Below are 21833 nucleotides of genomic sequence, written 5' to 3'. Positions count from 1 at the left end.
TTGTGAAGGCCTGCTTCTGCACGAGTTGCCCATGCTACCTTTGGACCACACAATTGATTATGAACATCGCAGAAATGAGATCTGCTGTCGGATGCCCACTGCACCTGTACTGAAGACCCAGAGAGAAAATTACATACTTCATGGACTGCATTGTAAATTCCCAACTGCACTTGTCAATGCATTTAAGGAATTTTATTATATAGCACAAACACTGTAGTGTAGTAAACATTGCTATACACAATAAAGGTAAAGATCTTCCAGATCCTTTATTATTACACTTTTCCCCTCCTGAGTAAAACCCAGTTCAAAAGAGGTGCATGAAGCAAATCTAAACTGCCATGCACCAAATAATTGAAGTTCAGCCAAACTGAGTACAATGTGGCCAATTCATTACAAAAACTGAAATTGACAGTTGCAAAATGCCTTCTCAGAAAGAGGTCTCACCATGCATTCATTTCCCAAATAATGCAGAATTGTTGTGGACAGAGTTCAGCATGCTAAAATATTCAATACAAACATAGTCTATCTTCAATGTCTAAATGACATTCCACCAACAGCATCAGACCATGCCAAGGAACATTTATTTCCCCAGAATTTTCCTCAAAGCTCCAGTTTAAAATCACTCAAGTATGATAATTTTATCTGAAGGGGAAAACATTACTATTTTCCACATCAATGGCTTGACATACTCACAGGAACCAGGAGTGGAGGAGCATCAAAAAATTGTTATTAACAGAATTAATTGACCACAGTACCAAATGGTGGAAGATCGGTAGTCTCGATCCCTGAGGTGCAGAGTGTGTGCATACATGGTGCACCATCTACCACTCCTTCAAACATTGTTTTTCCAAATGTCACCTACTGGCAAATTGAGCTTTGTGTGTGCTCCATGAGATAAATACACATTTATATCAAGCATAGAAGATAAATTAGTATCACAAGTAAAATGTGGTCAATCTGATTTAGTACAATGCTACCTTCAGATTAACTTTCAAAATGCAATATCTGACCCATCACTTTACAGTAATTCCAGCTAGTAAACAGCTAGTCAGTTGGCTAGGTGCAAGCTTTGAATCTCCATTGGGTTTGAATTACAAGACTGTATACAGTCATCTAGAAGAGCCTCTTTTTACCATATTCACCTCTAATCAATGTTAGCCTTCAGACAACACAAAACATTCTAATAATGTACTTCATTTTTGTTATAAATAGTAGCTCAAGACCACATATCCTTGCTGAGAACTGCAGAGAATGGAAAAACAAAGGAATTATGCTAATCCTTTAGAAAACATGTTCAGTCTTTAATGGAATATTGTACTGAACTTTGGGCATCACACATTAGAGCACTATTAATCGGAATGTTTTCAGAGAAGATCCACTAGAACAAAACAAGAATCCATTTACTGTGGAAAGACTAGAGAATCTTGAACTGCTCTTGGAGCAGAGATTAAAAGAGATCTTGTCCAAAATTAGCTGAATTTTTTTGTTTCCAGTGCCATTTTGTCAGTAACATCAGCACTCAACTTTAAGATAACACTAAAAAAAGAGCATACTGAACTTTCATGAAGCAACTGGCATCACAAAAATCTACTGTTAACCGCTTTCCCATTCTCATTAGGCCGCATCAATTACTCATGTTGCAACTAACAGCTGGTTGTAGAGTTTTCTCCTCTTCTTACAAATCCACAGGTCAAGGAGAATTACATCCAAACTAGTACTGTGAATTCTGACATGGCTGATAAGGCCTAATTGGGTCTAGCATGCTCTGCCACCAAAATAGCAAAAAATATTTGGCATGGAGGAGGTTCTGAAGAGAATTAAGGTGCTCATTGCCTCTCAGATGTCTCTTCTCCATTTACAGTGATTGGGGGCAAGGGATTCATAGAACAGTACGGCACAGGGAACATGTCCTTTGGTCCATGTTGTTGTGCCAAATAATTAAGCTAATGACACCTAATCCCTTCTGCCTACACATGGTCCATATCTCTCCATTCTTTGTATATTTGTGTGCCTATCCAAGAGCCTCTTAAACACCTCTATCATATCTGCCTCCACCACCACCCCTGGCAGCACATTCCAGGCACCCACACTAAAAAAAACATGCCCCATTCATCTCCTTTGAACTTTCCCCCTCACTTTAAATGTATGCTCTCTAGTACTAGACATTTCAACCCTGGGAAAACAAAAAGAGAACGACTGCCTATCTATGCCATTCCTAATTTTATTAAACTTCTATCAGGTCTCTTTTCAGCCTCCATTGCTCCAGGAAAAACAACCCAAGTTTGTCCAACCTCACCTTGTAGCACATACCTTCTAATCCATGCAGCATCCTGGTAAACACTTTCTGCACACTCTCCATAACCTCCATGTCCTTCCTATAATGGGATGACCAGAATTAAATGCAATTCTCTAGATGCGGCCTAAACAGAGTTTATAAAGCTACAACGTAACTTCCTGACTCTTGAACTTAATACCTCAACTAATAAAGGCAAACATACCATACACTTTCTTTACTACCCTATTGACTGTACGGGCATTTTCAAGGAGCTATGAACTTGGATCCCAAGATCCTCTGTACATCAACGTTAAGGGTCCTGCCACTAACCATTTTCCCTTTACATTTGGTCTCCCAAAGTACAACACCTCACACTTACCTGGATTAAACTCCATCTGCCATTTCTCATAACGTATCTGCAATTGATCCCACTATATCCTTCAGCAACCTTATACGCCATCCACAACACCACCAATCTGTGTCATCTGAAAACTTACTAACCCACCCATCCACTTTTTATCCAAGTCATTTATATACGCAATATAAAGACTTATACAAAGACTTCAAAAATATCCCTCAAGAGTTTTCTCGATCAATCAGGAAATCTCTTAGGACTGTGGTAAGAGGCATGCCAGCATCATGCCCCCTATCCAAGATGCCCGGTGTAATCAGAGCCTCACCACTGCAGATGGTCGGACTGGGAGAGAATGCTGATGTTGGTTTGGTTTCCCTGCCAATGGATTAAGAGGGTTTTGCAAAAACAGTGTTGGTGGTACCTCTCCAATGCTTAAGGATACCTGTGCTCAATAGTTGCTGTTTCCAAAGCTTAGAGAGCAAGGGTCACAGTCTGCTGGGCAGCAATCAGCCTAGTGACAGATCCAAGGTCTTGTCCTTCAAATACTTTCTCCCAGACAACCAAATGCTGTGCTGATGCACTGTGGGCAGTGGCAAATTTCATCACTGATGCATGTTGTATGCAAAAGCTTGAGAACACGTACTATCAAGGGTAGCTTCTATCCCTTTGTCATAGAACTCTTGAACAGATGCGATTAAAGATGAACTCTTGATCTCTCAATCTCCCTCATCATGGCCCTTTGTCTACCTGCACTGTACTTTCTCTGTAACTGTAACACCATATCCTGCGTTTTTTTGGCACCTTTTGTACTACCTCAATATACTTGTGTATGGAATGAATTGCCTGGATGACATGGATGCAAACACATGCTTTCCATTTTATCTCAATACATGTGACAATAATAATAAATCAATTACTTTCACTAAGAAAAAGCAAAAAATGATCCATGTCTTTCAGGGGCTCACAAGAAATCTTTATTGTTGGGATTATTTTGAAGTGGAGGAAATGGAGGTTGAACAGTTTGCAGTGCATCCTCTAGACTAATTCCACTCCAGTGTGGAGCTAATTAGAGAAAAATAGCAATATGGCAGCAAGGATGATTGAAGAGAGGTTTGGAGTAATGACACAGTTTGCACTGGACTAGAGTTTACAGCAGATTCCTGCATTAGAATCACAGGTTACATATCTTCACGTCACATAGAATCAAATTTCTGATGGCAGCCAAACTTGGATTGTCCATAATCCCTCTCAGTTGACAAAGACAGAAAAAAAGACTATGTAAATGTTGCTCACTGAATTTTACTTGTTGCAGTGACGATCAGGTCACCTCTTGATAGACAGCATCTGCATTGTTGAGGAGAAACCTTGCAATGGCTTTCCCTGTTGTTACCGCAATTGGAGCTCTCCCCTTCCTGGAGGCTATCACAATTTCAGTGTCTGAGGTCCTGTGGCATCTTCTCTGAGGAAAGTAAATGAGTTTATGAATTCATGCCAGAAACTCCTCTCCAAGTTTCTGAACAGTATAGATAACATTTGTTCCTGACACTTTTCAAGCCCTTGTGGGGTAGCAGCATGATTAAAGCAGATGGTGCATCGTGGAATGGAAGCAAGGACACTTGCATCCAGTTTAAGTGTCCTTTGAAGTGCTCCTTCCAGCCAGCACAGATTACCCATCGTGTACAACCTCTTCTCTGTTCTTGGCTCTTAAAAGTGTGGGCTTTTAGGCATTTGAACACTGAAGAAATCATGTATGCCATGGTTATCAGAAGTCCTACATGCTCTTCACCCACCATCTATTCTTTAGGTTAGGTTTCTCTGTTGAACTTGTGCCTTCAGGTGCCTATTGATATGTTTGTTTCCCCCCTTGAGACATGATTGAGATTCCAATCCAAGAATGCTTTGCTTTTGTGGTTAATTAGCTCCTGGATCTCTTAGTTCAGTCTCAGCTCTTTTTTACAAGTGACATTTATGGTGGACTTCATGGCAGATCAGGCATAATGAACATTCCAACATCATCTTGTAAATGTTAAAACCAAGGTTTTTAAATCACGTAATGAATTCAGTCTAAGTGTTTGTAGTTATCAAAGAGTAATTTAACTCTAGAAGCCGGCAAAGGCACTGTCCAAGGTTACTGAATACAAATTATTAGCATTATTACAGTACAAATATTTAGTCCCAATAAGTCACATTCAGCATGTAATGACATTGTAGATAGTAATCCCCAAACTCAAAAATCCACATCAGCTTTAAATCCTGGATCTCCATACCTAATAACACAATTGGAGTTCCTCTATTAGAAGAGGTTCAACACAGCAACCTTCTTGAGAGGAATTGAAGATGGATGTTAAATGCTACCAATGCCTGAAGTGAACACAAGTCAGAGCACAGAAACAGGCCTTACCTTAAAATTATCCAACTATCCTTTCTGCAGTTGGGAATAGCTTCTAACCATCTAGCCCATCTGTGCCCCTCACCATTTTGTTTACTTTAATCTGGTCCCACCTCAGTCTCCTCTTCTCCAGAGAAAACAACCCCAATTTATCCACTCTCTCCTCAAGGTGAATCTCCTCTGCATTATTTCCAGTGCAATCATGTCCTCCTTATACTTTGATCAGAATTGCACACAGTACTCCAGCTGTGGCCTAATCAACAATTTATAAAAGTTGTGCCATAATCTCCCTATTATATTCTACACCCTGGCTAATGAAGGCAAGTAGCCTGTATGCCTTTTTTCACCTACCTGTGCTGCCACCTTTAGGGATCCTTGGACTTGTACACCAGTCCCTCTGTTCCTCAATACTACCTAGACCCTACCATTCACTTTATATGTCCTAGACTTATCAGTACTCCCAATAACGTCATGCTTATTGGGAGTAAGTTCTATCTGCCATTGCTTTGCCTACATAATCAGCACCACAATTTTCATGGCATCTGCAAAATTACTAATCACACTTCCTAGATTCACACCCAAATGTTAACTTATATTTAAAAAACAGTAAGGGTGCCAACACTGATCCCTCTAGTACACTACTGGTCACAGGCTTCTGATCATAAAAACCCTCCACAATCACCTTGTTCCTCCTACTATGAAGGGAATTTTGGGTCTAATTTGCCAACTTGCATAGGACCCCATGGATCTTACCTTCTGAACTAGTCTCCCATGTGGGATTTTGTCAAAGATAAGATTTATTTATTAGTCATATGTACATCAAAACACACAGTGAAATAAATCTTACGCGTAAAATGTTCTGGGGGCAGCCCACAAGTGTCGCCATGTTTCCGGCACCAACATAGCATGCCCACAGCTCCTAATCCAAACATCTTTGGAATGTGGGAGGAAACCAGAGCACCCAGAGGAAGCCCACACAGACACGGACAAACTCCTTACAGACAGTGGCCGGAATTAAACCTGAGTCACTGATACTGTAATAGCGTTATGCTAACCGCTACACTACCGTAACTTGTCTATATCAACCACACTGCTCTCAATGGACTTTGTTACATCTTCAAAAAAATTCAATCAAACTGGTCAGACACTACTGCCCCATAAGAAAGCCATCCTGGCTACCTTTGATTTCTGCCTTTCTGAATATTAATCCTGTCCCCATGTCCCAATAACTTTCCTATGAATTAAACAAAATGGTTTTTATGAAAGAATCAAACGAGACATAGATTGATCTGACCAATGCTACCAACAGTGATTAGATTGTGCACTTCAATTCTCCACAAATTTGTCATCACAATAATTCAACTATAAATATGAATTTAAAACTGATTTGAAGATGCACTATAAAATTTGTTCTGTATCTTCCATTAAACTCCATGCTTCTTGTTAATATCTACCACAACAATGACTAAGAATTTGAAAACGCAAACACTTTTTCAGCCCACACAATGACAACCCAAGGGAGATGGGGAACAGTGGGGGAAATTAAGACAAAGGGGGAAGCAAGAAGGGAAATGAGTGAAGGGGTAGAAGACAGAAAAGAGGGGAGGCAGCTTAGAGGAAATTTTCACCCAGAGAGGCGGCAAATACCTGAAATGCACTGCCAGAGAGAATGGTGGAAGCAGAGTCACTGATAAAATTTAAGAGTTTAGGTGAGCACCTGAATCACCTAGGCATAGAAAGCTACAGGCCAAATGCTGGAAAATGCGATTACCACAGCTGAATGCCCACTGGTGGATGTGGACATGGTGGGCTAAATGTTTTGTTTTCATGCTGTATGGCCTTCTGACTAACTTATAGTGGTTGGGACCTCCAGAAGCTGAGAGCATTCATCCCTTGGGCAGCTCTGCCTGAAGATCATTACAGACAGTTCAGTATATTATCTCAAGTTGTACTTTCAACATTAACAACTAGGTTTTTAAGAAGTTACTTCAAGTTAGTTTTTTACAGTGTAGAATTTTGCAGCTTCAACTCCAGTCATGCAGCCAAACAACCGAGGAACAGAAGCTATTATTCCACCAATCAAACCCCCGCCACAAAAACTGTGGAGCAGCCAGCACAAGGTTTGCCCCATACCTTGGAGCCAACATATAAATGTAGCCGATCTGCTCAAGCAAGGCCAAATGCTCAGCTACATTCTCAGCTGGGCAGCAACAGTAATGGGAAGAATCACACAGAATTTAAACACTACCCCTTTTTCTGAATGGAAAATGAGTCCACTCAAGAGGCAAGAGCCAACATTTCATGAGCACCTTACTGTGAACAGTTTGCTACCAACTACCACATTAAGACCCTTCTGCCTGATCAATTTGCTTCCCTCATAATAACAAATCATATTACAAAGTGGTTGGCAGTTTCAGGTGGACATTGTAACTTATAATTCAAAATGCAATGGTAAATGAAATGTGGGAGAGCTAGTCATTAAATATCTTTCATATTCAAATCTATATTACCTCAGTACAAAACTGAGTATACAAAGTGCATTGCTCCTATCAAGTCATAGGAGCCCCAGAATATCCTACCTTGAAGCACCAACTTGGTCTATTGAGAAGCCTAGCAAAACAGCTAGCCACACCAGGACTCAAAACTAGGAGGAACATGCCAGAGAAGTCCAATTGTCCCTGAAATCTTGGATTGTGGTGTCATTCAGATTCTAAATTTTCCTGCCTTCTGTCTACGTCAAAGACGTGACAACAGCAGAAAAACAAATTTCATTCAATGTCCATTCACCAGGGCTTCTTAGATAGGTAAGTTTTTCACTGTACCTTGGTATAAATGAAAATAATAAACCAATACCAATAAGATATCTTTATTAGTCACATGTACATCAAAGCACACAGTGAAATGCAACTTTTGCGTAGAGTGTTTTGGGGGCAGCCCACAAGTGTCACCACGCTTCCAGCGCCAAAATAGCATGCCAAAGACTTTCTAACCCGTACATCTTTGAAATGTGGGAGGAAACCAGAGCACCCGGAGGAAACCCACGCAGACACGGGGAGAACATACAAACTCCTTACAGACTGTGGCCGGAATTGAACCTGGGTCACTGGCACTGTAATAGCATTACACTGACCGCTACACTACCGTGCTTGCCTCCACATTTCCCTCCATAAATGCTACCCAACCCGCCGAGCTCCTCCAGCATTTTGTGTGCATTGCTCCAGATGCCAGCATCTGCAGAACCTCATGTCTACAATCTCTCATTTCTCTCAACTGTGGAATTACTAGATCCTTTTGCCAACTGTACCACTTGCATAATTCCCATCATTACATTTATACAATGATATGATTACACTAGAATAAGCTTGGAAAAAGGGTGGAACAAGAAAATGAGGCAGGAAGCCACAAATTTCCTGTACCAACTCATTTATAGAAAGCATCCTATCTGGATGCATCACAGCTTGGTATGGCAACTGCTCTGCCCAGGACCACAAGAAGCTACAGAGAGTCGTGGACAGAGCCCAGCACATCACGGACACCAGCCTCCCCTCCTTGGACTCTGTCTTTACCTCTCGTTATCTTGGTGTGGCAGCCAGCATAATCAAAGACCCCACCCACCCAGGACATCCTCTCTTTTCTCCTATCGGGTAGAAGATACAGGTGCCTGAGGGCACGTACCACCAGACTTAAGGACAGCTTCTACCCCACTGTGATAAGACTATTGAACGGTTCCCTTATACAATGAGATGGACTATGACCTCACGATCTACCTTGTTGTGACCTTGCACCTTATTGCACTGCACTTTCTCTGTAGCTGTGACACTTTACTCTGTACTGTTATTGTTTTTACCTGTACTACATCAATGCACTCTGTACTAACTCAATGTAACTGCACTGTGTAATGAATTGACTTGTACAATCAGGTTGTAAGACAAGCTTTTCACTGTACCTCAGTACAAGTGACAATAATAAATCAATACCAATATATAAGTGTAGCAGATCTGTTCGAGCCAAGGCCAAATGCTCAGCTACACTCTCATTTGGACAGCAGTAGATATCAAGAGCAACAGTAATGGGAAGAATCACACAGAATTTAGACACTACCCCTTTTCCTGAATGGAAAATGATTCCACTAAAGAGGCCCAGATCTGAAAAAAAACAGCTAAATATATTTTTAAAAATAAATGTGGGAGAATATTTGTATGATAAATTTAGACAACAAATTTTTAAAAATCATGCAAAATGTACAAGAATGGAAAATAAATACACTGGATTTTTGGAAATCATGAAAGTCAGATTAAGCACAGTGGAAATGTGCAGTCAGAATTGAAAAAAATTATAATTAACAAAATTCAGGTAAAGTTTAATTTTCCATTAACTGATTGGCAAATTGAGATAAGATACAGAAATATGCAGGAGATTTCATCCTCAAACATTATTTTTAAGCATGCTTACAGAAGCAGAGGCATTGCTAGATCTGATTATGAGTAATGAACTAGATTTAAAAAAGGTTCTTAAGAGTAATAATGTCACATGAATAAGTGACTAATGAAAGACAAGAACATATTAAACTGACACAATCTCCTACTCACTAATGGAACTTAGAACACTACAGCACAGTACAGGCCCTTCGGCCCACAATGTTGTGCTGACATTTTATCCTGCTCTAAGATCTACCTAACCCTTCGCTCCCATATAGCTCCCTATTTTTCTATCATTCATGTGTCTAAGAGCCTCTTAAATGTCCCTAATGTATCTGCCCCCACAACCTCTTCCGGCAGTGCGCTCCACGCACCCACCACTCTGTAAAAAAAAACTTACCCCAACATCCCCCTTATACCTTCCTCCAATCACCTTAAAATTATGTCCCCTCATGTTAGCCATTGTTGCCCTGGGAAAAAGTCTGACTGTCCACTCTATCTATGCTTCGTATCATCTTGTACACCTCTATCAACTCACCTCTCATCCTCATTCTCTCCAAAGAGAAAAGCCCTAGCTCACTCAACCCATCCTCATTAAGACATGCTCTCCAATCCAGGCAACATCCTGGTAAATCTCCTCTGCACCCTCTCTAAAGCTTCCACATCCTTTCTATAATGAGGCAACCAGAACGGAACACAATACTCCTAGTGGGGTCTGACCAGAGTTCTATAGAGCTGCAACATCACCTCACTGATCTTGGACTCAATACCCCAACTAATGAAGACCAACACTCCATACGCCTTCTTAACAACCCTATCGACCTGTGTGGCAACCTTGAGGGATCGATGGACGTGGACCCCAAGATCCCTCTGTTCCTCCACGCTGCTAAAAGTGGAGACGCAAGAGACTACAGATGCTGCAACCTGGAGCAACAAGATGCCGGGGGAACTCAGCGGGTCAGGCAGCATCAATGGAAGGAAATGTTTTGGGTCGTGACCCTTCATCTGGATTGAAAGAGGGGAGATAGCCAGTGATAGGCAGATGGAGGAGGGGAGAGTTGAAATAGTGCCAGAAGCTGAGTGCTGATAGGTGGAAGCAAAGGGCTGAAGATGATAGAATCTGATAGGACAGGAAGGTGGAGCATGGAATCAAGTGAGGGGGTAGGGCAGATGGGAATAGTGGGAGAGGGGAACCAGCAGGAGGGGAAAGAAACTAGATGATGGGGGCTGGACTGAGTATAGGAAGAACTGGGTAAATCAGGAGAGAGAAAAGGCTCAGAGGGGGAACAGTTTACCAGGAATTGGAGAATTCAGTGGTCATGCCGTTGGGTTGAATACAAGGCACTTTTCCTCTAAATTGTATTGAGCCTCACCCTGGTAATAGAGGTGGCAGAATGCAAACATGTCAGTGTGGGAATGGAGAGAATTAAAATGGCTAACAATTCGGAGCTCCAGATGGCCACGGCAGACAGAGTGCAGGTGCTCAATGAAGTGGTTGCTCAGTTTCCGCCTGTTCTCACTGATGCCCCAGCATTTTGCGTGCTGCTCCCATTCACTAATGATTGCTTGCTTCTGATTTTCTCTCATAGGAATGTGGGCAAAGTCAGCATTTAATGACTAATTTTCCTTGTCCTTTTCCATAACTAGCATCGTGATCCACTTACACATCTTCATTCTCCATTTCCAGATGTAGAAGTACTTCTTAATAGGTTGAGAACATTAATTATGACATTATTCCCACTCTTTGCTTTCCCGAGGCATGCTGGCAGGCTGTGACTAGTGAGGTACCTGGGCCAGTAACTGGGCTCAGCTTTGCACAATGTACATCAATGTCACTGAGGGGATCAAATGTTATATTTTCATATTTGCTGATGATACAAAACCAAAACCATTTGTGAATAGAATGTAAGAGAGAATTTGAGGGAACATATTCAGCTGAGTGAGTGGAAAAGAACAAGGTAATGCAATATATGTAACAAAATGTGAAGATATTCACTTTGGTACATAAACAGGAAAGCATCGTATTCTTTAGAAGGGCAAGACATTAGGTAATGTTGATATTCCAAGGGACATACTTATTCTTATACACAAGTCACTGAAAGACAACAATGAAGGTGCCATAAGCAATTAGAAATGCAAATAACAGTGACCTTTACAAGAGGATTTAAGATCAAGAGCAAATGTCTTACTGCATTTTTTATAGGGTCTTGGCGAGATTGCACCTGATGTAGTGTGTGCAGTTTTGGTCTCCTTAAATGAAAAGGTATACTTGCCACAGGAGGATAGACTGGATTCACTAGACTAGTTCCAGGGATACCAGGTTTGCTGTACAAGATATTTTGAGCAAACAAGATCAGTAATCTTTAGGTTCAGGAAAATGAGAGGAGGTACAATTGAAACTTACAAAATTCTTACATCTAGATTAGGGAGGATGTTGCCCAAGGGTTCTACAGCTAGAGGTTACAGACTCAGATTAAGTGTTAGCCATTTAAAACCGAGATGAAGTATTTTCTCGCGCGGGGGGTGAATTGTGGAATTATCTACCCCAAAAGGCTGTGGAGGCTCAGTCACTGAGCTCATTTCAAATGAACATCAATTGATTTCTGGAGATTAAAGAAAGATATGAGATAATGCAGGAAGATGGAGTTGATAGTGATGAATAGTTGGCTGGCTTGACTAGTCAAATGCTGCTCTCATTTGTTATCTGCTTATGTAACCACTTGTGTTATAATTCCTTATCCAGTTTAAAAATTCCATCAGAGTAAAAATCAAAATTGAACACAGCCTCAAATGTCATTTATGACAGAGGTCTAAAGTTCTTTACATTTCCCAACTTTGTTCCTGACAGGTTAACTTTTATCCACCAGTTCTACATTTGCCCAAACAGGAAAAAAGATTACTAAAAACTATCAGATTATCCAATATACTAAAATAAATTACCCTTTGACTTTTTATGTCCTTAGTTTGTGTAATCTTTTATATTCTGGTAAAATGTACACAAATTTCTCTGCAATACCCTCATATCCTTCCCAAAGTGCATTTCCATCGAAGGCTTTGCATCACTGCAACATATCATTAAACCTTTTTTCGTCCTACAGAAAAAAAATTCTAAGCTTTTTATTATAGTCTGCACTTGTCTATGTTACTATAAATGATGTATATGCAAGAGTCACCCAGATCTCTAGCTTTACATCCTTTAGCATTATCTGTGCTTTTTGGGTCAGCAGTGAATGACCTCAAACCAGACTGTATCGAAATACCTCTGGTTCAGTTTTGCCCGTTCATTTATGTTATTAATATTTAGTGATTTAATACTTTCACCTACATTGTCTACAATTACGCCCAGACAGTCATAGAACACTACAGCACAGAAACAAGCCCTTCAGCCCATCGAGTCCATGCCTGTCTGGTTTTCTGCCTAGTCCCATCTACCCACACCGACCATAGCCCTCCATACTTCTCATTCACATACCTATCCAAATTTCTCTTAAATGTTACAATTGAACCTGTAGGCACCACTTCCGCTGGCAGCTCATTCCACACTCGCACCACCCTCTGAGTGAGGTAGCTAGCTCTCAGATCCCCCTTAAATATTTTACCTTTCACCCAAAACCTATGACCTCTAGTTCTAGTCTCACCCAACCTGAGGGGGAAAGTCTGCATGCATTCACCCTATCCATATCCCTCATAATTTTGTATACTTCTATAAGATCTCCACTCATTCTCCTGCACTCCAGAAGAATGAGGGGAGATCTTATAGAAGTATACAAACTCCATCTTTCTACATTTTGGCAAAACTGGTTACACTATGGTGCTTTCTGACAAGTCAATAAATATAGTGATAACTTGAGTTCTCATCAGAGAATTGCACGAGGTTCCACTATTAACATCCTAGCAATTAGAGTACCTGACCATTATGCCCATGTATCACCCCACTCCACTAAGCTAACCAGGTCAACAACTTTTTTTCCTCAATGGCATGAGCAGCTACTTTAACTAATGGTGGCTTATAGAGAAACATTTTATTAAATACCTCCTAGAAATCCATTTCAAACAAATTGATTGTCTTTAACCCTTCAACTATATAGAAATACAAAATTGTAATCTTTTCTTTATTCAATACAGTCATGCCCCTTTTATTCCTTTCACATCTTTTATGCATACCTTTTACTAAGGAAAATTAAACTCATAATCAACCTGAGTTGGGAAACCAGTAAGAGAACCATACCACAGTCCCTTGCAACTTTTACTACTAACACAACAATTTTAATTACCATCCTCTATAAATTATGTAGAAATATCTCAATCCCATTTTAAACAGCTTTGCAATGGTTCCCTGTCTGACTTCTCTTATCTTTACACAGATGCTGTTTGTTTCTCTCATTTCACTGAGCATCTTAGTTATTTTCAATTTTTCCATAATATTCCCATCCCTTCTTAATTTACAACCATTCCTTAGCAACCTTCCATAAGGACTCTGGACTCAGCTCCTTCTTTCTTCAATAATATGGCTCAAATATTATAACCATCCTATATTCACCAGCATATGGGAATGGGAACAATCCAGAGATTATAGTGTCCTATTTTTTTTAAACTTCCTGTCTTGCTCCAGGAACTCACCCTATTCCTTTCAATATAATTGGCTCTCCCATAGAACATCTTATCCTAGAAAAATGTTTTGTAGCCACTTATATTCTTTACCTTGACACCCAGGCAACAACCCACCACATAGGAACTCAGAATTGCAGTTGCTGAAATGTCCTGCTCCCATCATGTTTGTCAAATATCCCCAAGAGCACTGTACCTCCAAAGTTTAGCTGTGCAGTCATTTATCCTACAACTGCCCTAGACAGCATCCCTCCAAGGTGTTGTTTGTCATCCTTATTGGCATTCAGGTCTATGAATTTTCATCACAACAAACAGAAGGTCACAGACAAGAAAAGTAACCTTGTTTCTTGCTCCATAGATACTGCCTGATCGACTATTCCCAGCATTTGTCTTTGAGATTTCCAGCAGCTGCTGTCTTTTACTTTACAACTAGATAAACTTGTCAGAAACATTACAAAACGAGGGAGCTGGTACACTGAGGAACTGAAGGTAACAAGTATTGGTGTAAAAAAAAAGAAATTGGTGAGCTTGAAAGCCAATAAATATCAAGGACTCAATGACTGACATTCCAGAATTTTAAAACATGTTTCTATAGAAATAGTGGATGCTTAGTTTATCATTTTCCAAAATTCACATGATTCTGGAACTGCTCCTATGCATTGGAAGGTAGTAAATGTGTGCTCACTACTTAAGAAAGGAGGGAGAGGAAAAAACAAAATCAGTGGACCATCAACTGTTATTATAATGTCAGTAATAGCGAATATGCTGAAATTTATAATGAAGGATGTAATTAACAAAACACCTTGAAAAGAATAAAAACACAAAATGCTGGAAGTTCTCAGCAGAGTCAACATTTTAGGTCAGAGATCCTTCACCACCTTGGAGAATAATTGGATTGAGCAGGAACATGGATTTATAAAAGAAAAATTATGTTTGACCATTGTAAAGTTGCTTGAGGACATTAATATTAGAATGAATAAAGGAGAGCCAGTCAATGAAGTGTATTTGGATTTTTGGAAGGCTTTTGATAAGGTCTCACACAGAAGTTTCATCAACAAGTTTAGAGCACATGGAATTGAATATTAAGAAGTCAGTACTGTCCAGAAAGCAAGTAGGGAACCTGAGACTGCTGCTTTCGCCCCAACTTTTCACACTATCAATGAGTTGTGAATGCAGCTCAGTCCATTACACAAACTAACCTCCCCTCCACTGACTGTCGGCACTTCCCGCTGCCTTGGGAAAGCAGCCAACATAATCAAGGACCCCTCCCACGCTGGTCACTCTCTTCTCTCCTGTCAGGCAGAAGATACAAAAGCTTGAGAGCACATACCACCAGGAATAAGGACAGCTTCTGTCCCACTGTTATCAAACTCTTGAATGGACCTCTCACATGCTGAAAGGTGAACTCTTGATCTCCCAATCTAACACCTAGTGACCCTTGCACTTTATTTATCTACCTGCACTTTCTCTGTAACTGTAACACTATATCCTGTTTCCTTTTTACTACATTGTACTTATGTATGGAATGATCTGTCTGGATGGCACACAAACAAAAGTCTTTCACTATATCTTGGTACATGTGATAATCATAAACCAATACCAATTAGCAGTTAGTGGTTACGCTATTATAGCGCCAGTGACCCAGATTCAATTGTGGCTGCTGTCTGTAAGGAGTTTGTACATTCTCCCCATGACTGCGTGGGTTTCCTCCCACATTCCAAAAGACATACAGGTTAGGAGTTAAGGGCATGCTATGTTGGTGCCAAAAATGTGTCAACACATTTCACTGTTTATTTCAAAGTACATGTGACTAATGAAGAAATCTTATCTTCAGCTCAGGAAATCAAATGTCACATTTCTGATTTTGCTGATAACTTTTGGGAAATAGTTTTCTCAAAAAAGTAACCAACATAAATAAAGCAGAGTACAAAGTAAAGCACACTCTTTCAATAAGTTTTAGTTATGAGATTGCAAATATACGTTTTTACATGTTATTGATATAAATGGAGAAATTATTCCAGTTTGAAAATAGTCTTGTGAATGAAGTGTGCTAAAACCACAAGTTGCAATGTGAACTGAACAAAAAGTTGTTCTGCAAAAACACAGAAAACTATATTGTTCCAAACCTTGATGTCTATAGCGAGAATGCTAACTCATGGGGAATGAAAAACTGATCAAAAGGTTGACCAAAATTCCTATCCTCAGGGTGCTGTGGGACCCAGTGTCAGTGCTGAACCTTTCAAACAGAATATACAAGTGGAGAGGAAATCCTAAACTATTTCAAGTTCAAGCTTATTGTCATGGGCATATATACCCAGAGTTCAAATGCCATGAAAATTATTTTTTCTTTTACAGCAGCAGCATGTACATTACAAATTACAAACTTAAATTTACAAATTATACATAACACAAGGTAAACAAAAATAAACAATAACATTAGTGCAAGTTGAGGGAAATATAGCCCGAGGTAGAATTAGGGTTTTTCAGATCAGTTCAAGAACCTGATGACAGTGGGGAAGAAACTGTTTTTGAACCCCAAGGTGTGGGTCTTCAGACTCCTGTACCACCTGCCTGATGGCAGCAAATGGAGAGGTAATGGCCCAGGTGGTGGTGGTGAGTCCTTAATGATGGACACCACTTTCCTGAGACATTTCCTCTTGTAGATATCAATGATGGGAGGGTTGTGCCTGTGATGGAGGTGGCTTGAGTCTACAGCCCTCTGCAGACTCTTGCAATCCTGCACATTGGAGCTTCCATACCAGGCAGTGATGTAACCAGTCAGAATGCTCTCCACCATACATCTATAGAAATCTGTAGGAGTCTTTGGTGATGTAGCAAATCTCCTCAAACTCCTAATGAAGTAGAGCCACTAACATTCCTTCTTCGTGGCTGTATCAATGTGTTTGGCCTAGGATGGATCCTCCAAGATGTCGGCACACAGAAACTTGAAGCTACTCATCCATCAATCCACAGACCCCTCAATGAGGACTGATGTGTGTTCTCCCAACTTCCCATTCCTTAAGTCCAAAATCAATTCCTTTGTTTTGCTGACGTTGAGTGCAAGGTTGTTGTAGCAACACCACTCAACTAGCTGATCTCACTCCTGCACACCTCCTCGTTGCTATCTGAGATTCTACCAACAAATTTTTAGATGGCGTTTGAGCTATACTGAGCCACACAGTCATGAGTGTAGAGTAGAGCAGCGGGCTAAGCACGTGTCCTTGAAGTACACTCGTGTTGATTGTCAGTGAGGAAGAGATGTTATTACCGATCCACATTGACTGTAGTCTCCTGGTAAGTCGAGGATCTGGTCACCCTTTTACTGCCAACCCTTTCCACTGCAGATCCTTCAATGAGGACTGGTGCACGTTCACCCGACTTCCACTTCCTAAAGTCCACTATCAGTTCCTTGGTTTTACTGACGTTGGGTGCAAGGTTGTTAAATGACGCACTCAACTGGCTGACCTAGACAAGCTTTTAATTTAACACCATGCTACATGACAATGTCGAAGTAACAAGCTGCTGCATAAATAACGGCAATGTGCTTAGTTCTGTCATCATCGGATACTTGCACATGTGAATATCAGCGAAAACATTAACAAGTTTTAGACTGCTGATAAAATCTCAAAAAAAAACCAAAGTATCCTTGTTGTGTTTAATGGTTGGGCATCAAAAATTCCTATAGGGGCTATAGGAATACAGTAGAGATGGTATAACCAAAAGCGAAGGTTGTGATAATCAAATTATCACGGTATTTTTGGATTATTGGTAGAATGCTGAGAGAGAAACAGCTGCAGTTAAGGGTTAAAATCTCGTAAGGGACACCTTGCAAAACTCAAAAAGGCGGAATAACTAAGTGGTTGGCATTGGTGAGTTTTGTATTGAGCTAGAGTATGTGTCGAGTTAAAAAGGTAACTTGCAAAGCAACTGCAAACAGAATTGACCACTGAAGGGAGAGGTCAACAGCTGCATTCCATGGGTTAAAGCACACAAGGTATGATTTACAGAGATCCTACTACAGTGCAATAGTTTGCAGTATTTTAGTATCAGTGCCCTTCAGTAATTTCATTTGTGGCATGTGTTTGGGTTTCAATAACTTAAAGTTATACATCATGGTAACAGGCCCTTCTGGCCCAATGAGCCTGCGCCACCCAATTACACCCATGTACCACTTCTTCAAAAAGTTCTGAGTTGTGCTGCTCTGCAAGCCTGATTGGATTTTGCCCACATTCAGACTGAACTCAGAAAATAGTAGGGCAACTACCTACAATGCTCACTAATGTGCCAACATTTCAAAAAAGTTCCAGGCTGTGAATTCTCAGACTAACAATCAATATGTAATATGCTTCTCGCCCCTCCAATGAGCAAACCTCAAGCAAATCATTAAAATAATACCTTTACCACATACAATATCGCTAAAAATAAGTGCAGATCAGCAACTTTGTGCAATTCAAAGTCTGTATTCAAAGATTACAAAATACATGTGAAAGCACCATACATTTTCCATTGTTAGTGATAGAAGATATATACAAGATATAAACATTTCTTTATTAATCACATGTACATCGAAACACAGTGAAATGCACCTTTTGCAATAGCGTTTTGGGGCAACCCGCAAGTGTCGCCACACTTTCGGCGCCAACATAGCATGCCCACAACTTCCCAACCTGTATGTCTTTGGAATGTGGGAGAAAACTGGAGCACCCAGAGGAAACCCACGCAGACACGGGGAGAATGTACAAACCCCTTACAGACAGCGATGGGAATTGAACCCAGATCACTGGCACTGTAATAGCGTTACGCTAACCGTTACACTACCTTCCTATATCACGATTTTGTCAAATTAAAACATCATTTTTAACTGTAAGAACAAAGTTATGAAGCATGATAATTTGAGCAAGTTGCACCTATCAAACCCAGTATTTAAGTAGTTATGGGGCAGGCAGGGTGGTGTAGCAATTAGCGTAACGCTATTACAGCGCCAGCAACCCAGGTTCAATTCCGGCCACTGTTTGTAAGGATTTTGTACATTCTCCTTGTGTCTGCATGGGTTTCCTCCAGGTGCTCTGGTTTCCTCCCACATTCCAAAGACGTACGGGTTAGGAAGTTGTGGGCGTACGGCGTTGGTGCTGGAAGCATGGCAACACTTGTGGGCTGCCCCCAAACACTATGCAAAAGATGCATTTCACTGTATTTCTATGTACATGTGACTAAGATATCTTACCTTACCTCACAATAAATATACATTGCACACTGCGTATGCTGTATGTATTTATGCAAGCTTACAATTCAATAAGGAAATTTCAATTATTTATATAAATTAATTTCTGAATGCATGGGAAACTAATTTAAAAATGGAGTATCGCCTCAAACTTTATTCAACATGTCATAATACATCCACTGAAGTGGAAGTTTGCTACAAAATGGTAGGAAGTGCAAATGGCTGAAGCACCATCTAGAAGTTCAGAAAGTCATAAGAGATAAGAAAAAGAGTAAATTCCAAGGTTACTTGGAATGAAAGGGTGCACCATATAACTGAGGAATTTACTCTCATCTCTTACAAGTACATAGGCTCTCCATTTTATGACTTTGAGCTTTTAGATGGTGCTTCAGCCATTTTCACTTCCTGCCATCTTTCCCTGTATCTGGACCACTGAGGCATTAGGTTAATCTTATAATTGACAAAAAGAGTTCAGCAACCTACAGCATTTAGAAATATTTTAGACCACAACACGGGGTGGGGGTGGGGAAGAAAGATTGGAACCAGATGAGGCAAATGAGCCAAAAGTCCTTAAATCATATACGCATGAACTGTCCAAGTTTGAGATATTTGCATGTGTTAATATAACTAACAGCATCTTGATCAATGATACACAAATTAAAAGATGATTCGAAGCTCACTAATTGCTCTTGTAGACACGCTAAACCATACACAAATTTAAAAAAAACCTTAAAGCAAAACACTAGAAATCTGAAATAAACAGGAAATGTTGGAGATATCCAATGGGTCAAGTTGATGATCTTTCATAACCTTACACTAATTTATCAAATTAAAACAAACCTTGATAAAAGCATAAAAGCACAATATCGTGCGTCATCTTCACCGTTTGGAAAGATGAAAAAAGTAAAGGCTAGAAAATAGTTGCAGTACTATCAAATACCAAAATCTTTTCCAACTTGTTAAATTAAAACATGCATTTTTGACCGAACAATTATCATATTAGCACTGCCTTACCTCGACTACACTTCGAAATTAACAAGCAATAGCTGTCAGGCGAAGATAAAAATGGTGCTTTCTTTTAAAAAAGAGTATGTCGTTAAAGTAAGTCTAAAAGATTAGCCGGTTGATGTGATGTACATCTTTTGAGGTCTCAGCCATTGGTACAGATGAAGCATTTGCACAACGTGTCTCGTCCGCCTCACATACAATTTCAACACTCCCGGCTCGATAACACATTTCCCCCAGTTGAATGCAAAATCTATTTGAAAATCGTACGTCAATAATAAAAAAATTATTTGACGAAATACAGCTTTTCATGCCGATTTTTTAACTTGAAATGCATTCCAATGCCCAAAATATTAAGAACAAGGCGCAGTGTTTCGTGTTTTTTCCCCTCCCTAACACTAAAATCCTTCAACCTACTTACATTTTATTCTGCTTCAGAAAAGGATAATTTAAAAACTACGCGGTGAGGAGCGGTCGGGTCGAATTTTAACACAAGGTGAGGAAATTAGGGATGAAAATTAAACGATAAAAGAAAAAAAACAAGCCGCGCATAACCTACCTTCGCGAGTGATTCCGTTTATTCCTCATAATAAGAGACTCAAAACGGATTTTTGTGTTAATAATAGAGGTAAGCGTTTTATAAAAATGTTTTCCTTTTCCCCCACCCCTCGTGATTATTTTAACCCTCAGTGGAAAACAAAAGCCTCTTCATCGACTGGCAACCAACCCCGGCCATAAATGCATTGGTGAACTTTAAAATCAAACGAATTAAAATGTACACAGTGCATCGGCGACGGCCATCTCCATCGGCCGACCACTGGCAGACTGCACCGGGGGAGGGGAGAACGGGAGGAGGGGGATGGCGGCATTGGGGGAGGTGGACTAACCGCCGTCGCCCGAGAGAAGTGGGCGGGGCGAGGGACACAAGACGAGGGACTGATCCTTCACCAAGATTGTGACTCGACCGTTGATGGGCGTCTGCGCTATCCAATCGGTGGCGCCGCCGGAGGCAGGGTCGGGGATTTTTTTATATTGTGGTGACGCGGAGGGTGGGGTCGGGATGAGAGAGGTGCAAGGATGAAGGAGCGTGGAGGTCAATGGTCTCCGCAGTCAATGGTTTTTGGCGATTAATCCTCTGGCTCTAATCGCTAGAGGATTAAAGCGCTTTCCTTGTCAGGGGAAAATGGTGAAGTGCAGATCAGAATAACCTGTCGCAGCTGCAGTTCTGCAAATCTCCTTTAACCTCACCCCTCCCCCCTTAAACTATGCAGGGTCTTGATCTGCAAGGTGGACAGTTCTTCTCCCCAACACATGCTGCTCAACACGTTGAGTTCCTCCAGCAGTTCATTTCTCCTGGCTCCAGATTTCAGCATCTGCAGTTTCTCTTGTGTCTCCATCCACCCAATCTATGTTTCTCATAATTTTACACACTTATTCTCCAATCTCCCCTCAAACAATCCGAGTTTGTCTAATCTCTCCTCATAGCTAATACATTCCAATTCAGGCAACGTTCTGGTGAACCTCTTCTGCACCCTCTCCAAATTCTCCGCACGCTTCCTATA

The 21833-nt window shown here is 40.6% G+C and overlaps 1 protein-coding gene across 13 annotated transcripts in view; it reads right to left on the bottom strand.

The window, feature by feature from the left end:
- Window positions 1–21187, bottom strand: part of st3gal5 (ST3 beta-galactoside alpha-2,3-sialyltransferase 5) — a 61431-nt gene extending 40244 nt beyond the window's left edge. For 5 of the 13 annotated variants that reach the window (XM_052010211.1, XM_052010215.1, XM_052010204.1 and 2 more), the window contains exons 1-3: window positions 20831–21120; window positions 3924–4089; window positions 2311–2375 (exon numbers count right to left, since the gene is read on the bottom strand). The gene's annotated coding sequence lies outside the window, so the exon portion shown is untranslated. Of the gene's footprint in view, window positions 1–2296; window positions 2376–3923; window positions 4090–20830 lie in introns of all 13 variants that reach the window. The other 8 variants (XM_052010212.1, XM_052010208.1, XM_052010213.1 and 5 more) reach the window with 6 other exon arrangements.
- Window positions 21188–21833: the final 646 nt, after the last annotated feature.

The sequence above is a fragment of the Pristis pectinata genome, chromosome 2 (genome assembly GCF_009764475.1).
Source record: "Pristis pectinata isolate sPriPec2 chromosome 2, sPriPec2.1.pri, whole genome shotgun sequence".
NCBI lineage: Eukaryota > Metazoa > Chordata > Chondrichthyes > Rhinopristiformes > Pristidae > Pristis > Pristis pectinata.
The sequence above is the reverse complement of the archived record's forward strand: the minus strand, read 5'-3'. Positions and strand labels throughout refer to the sequence as shown.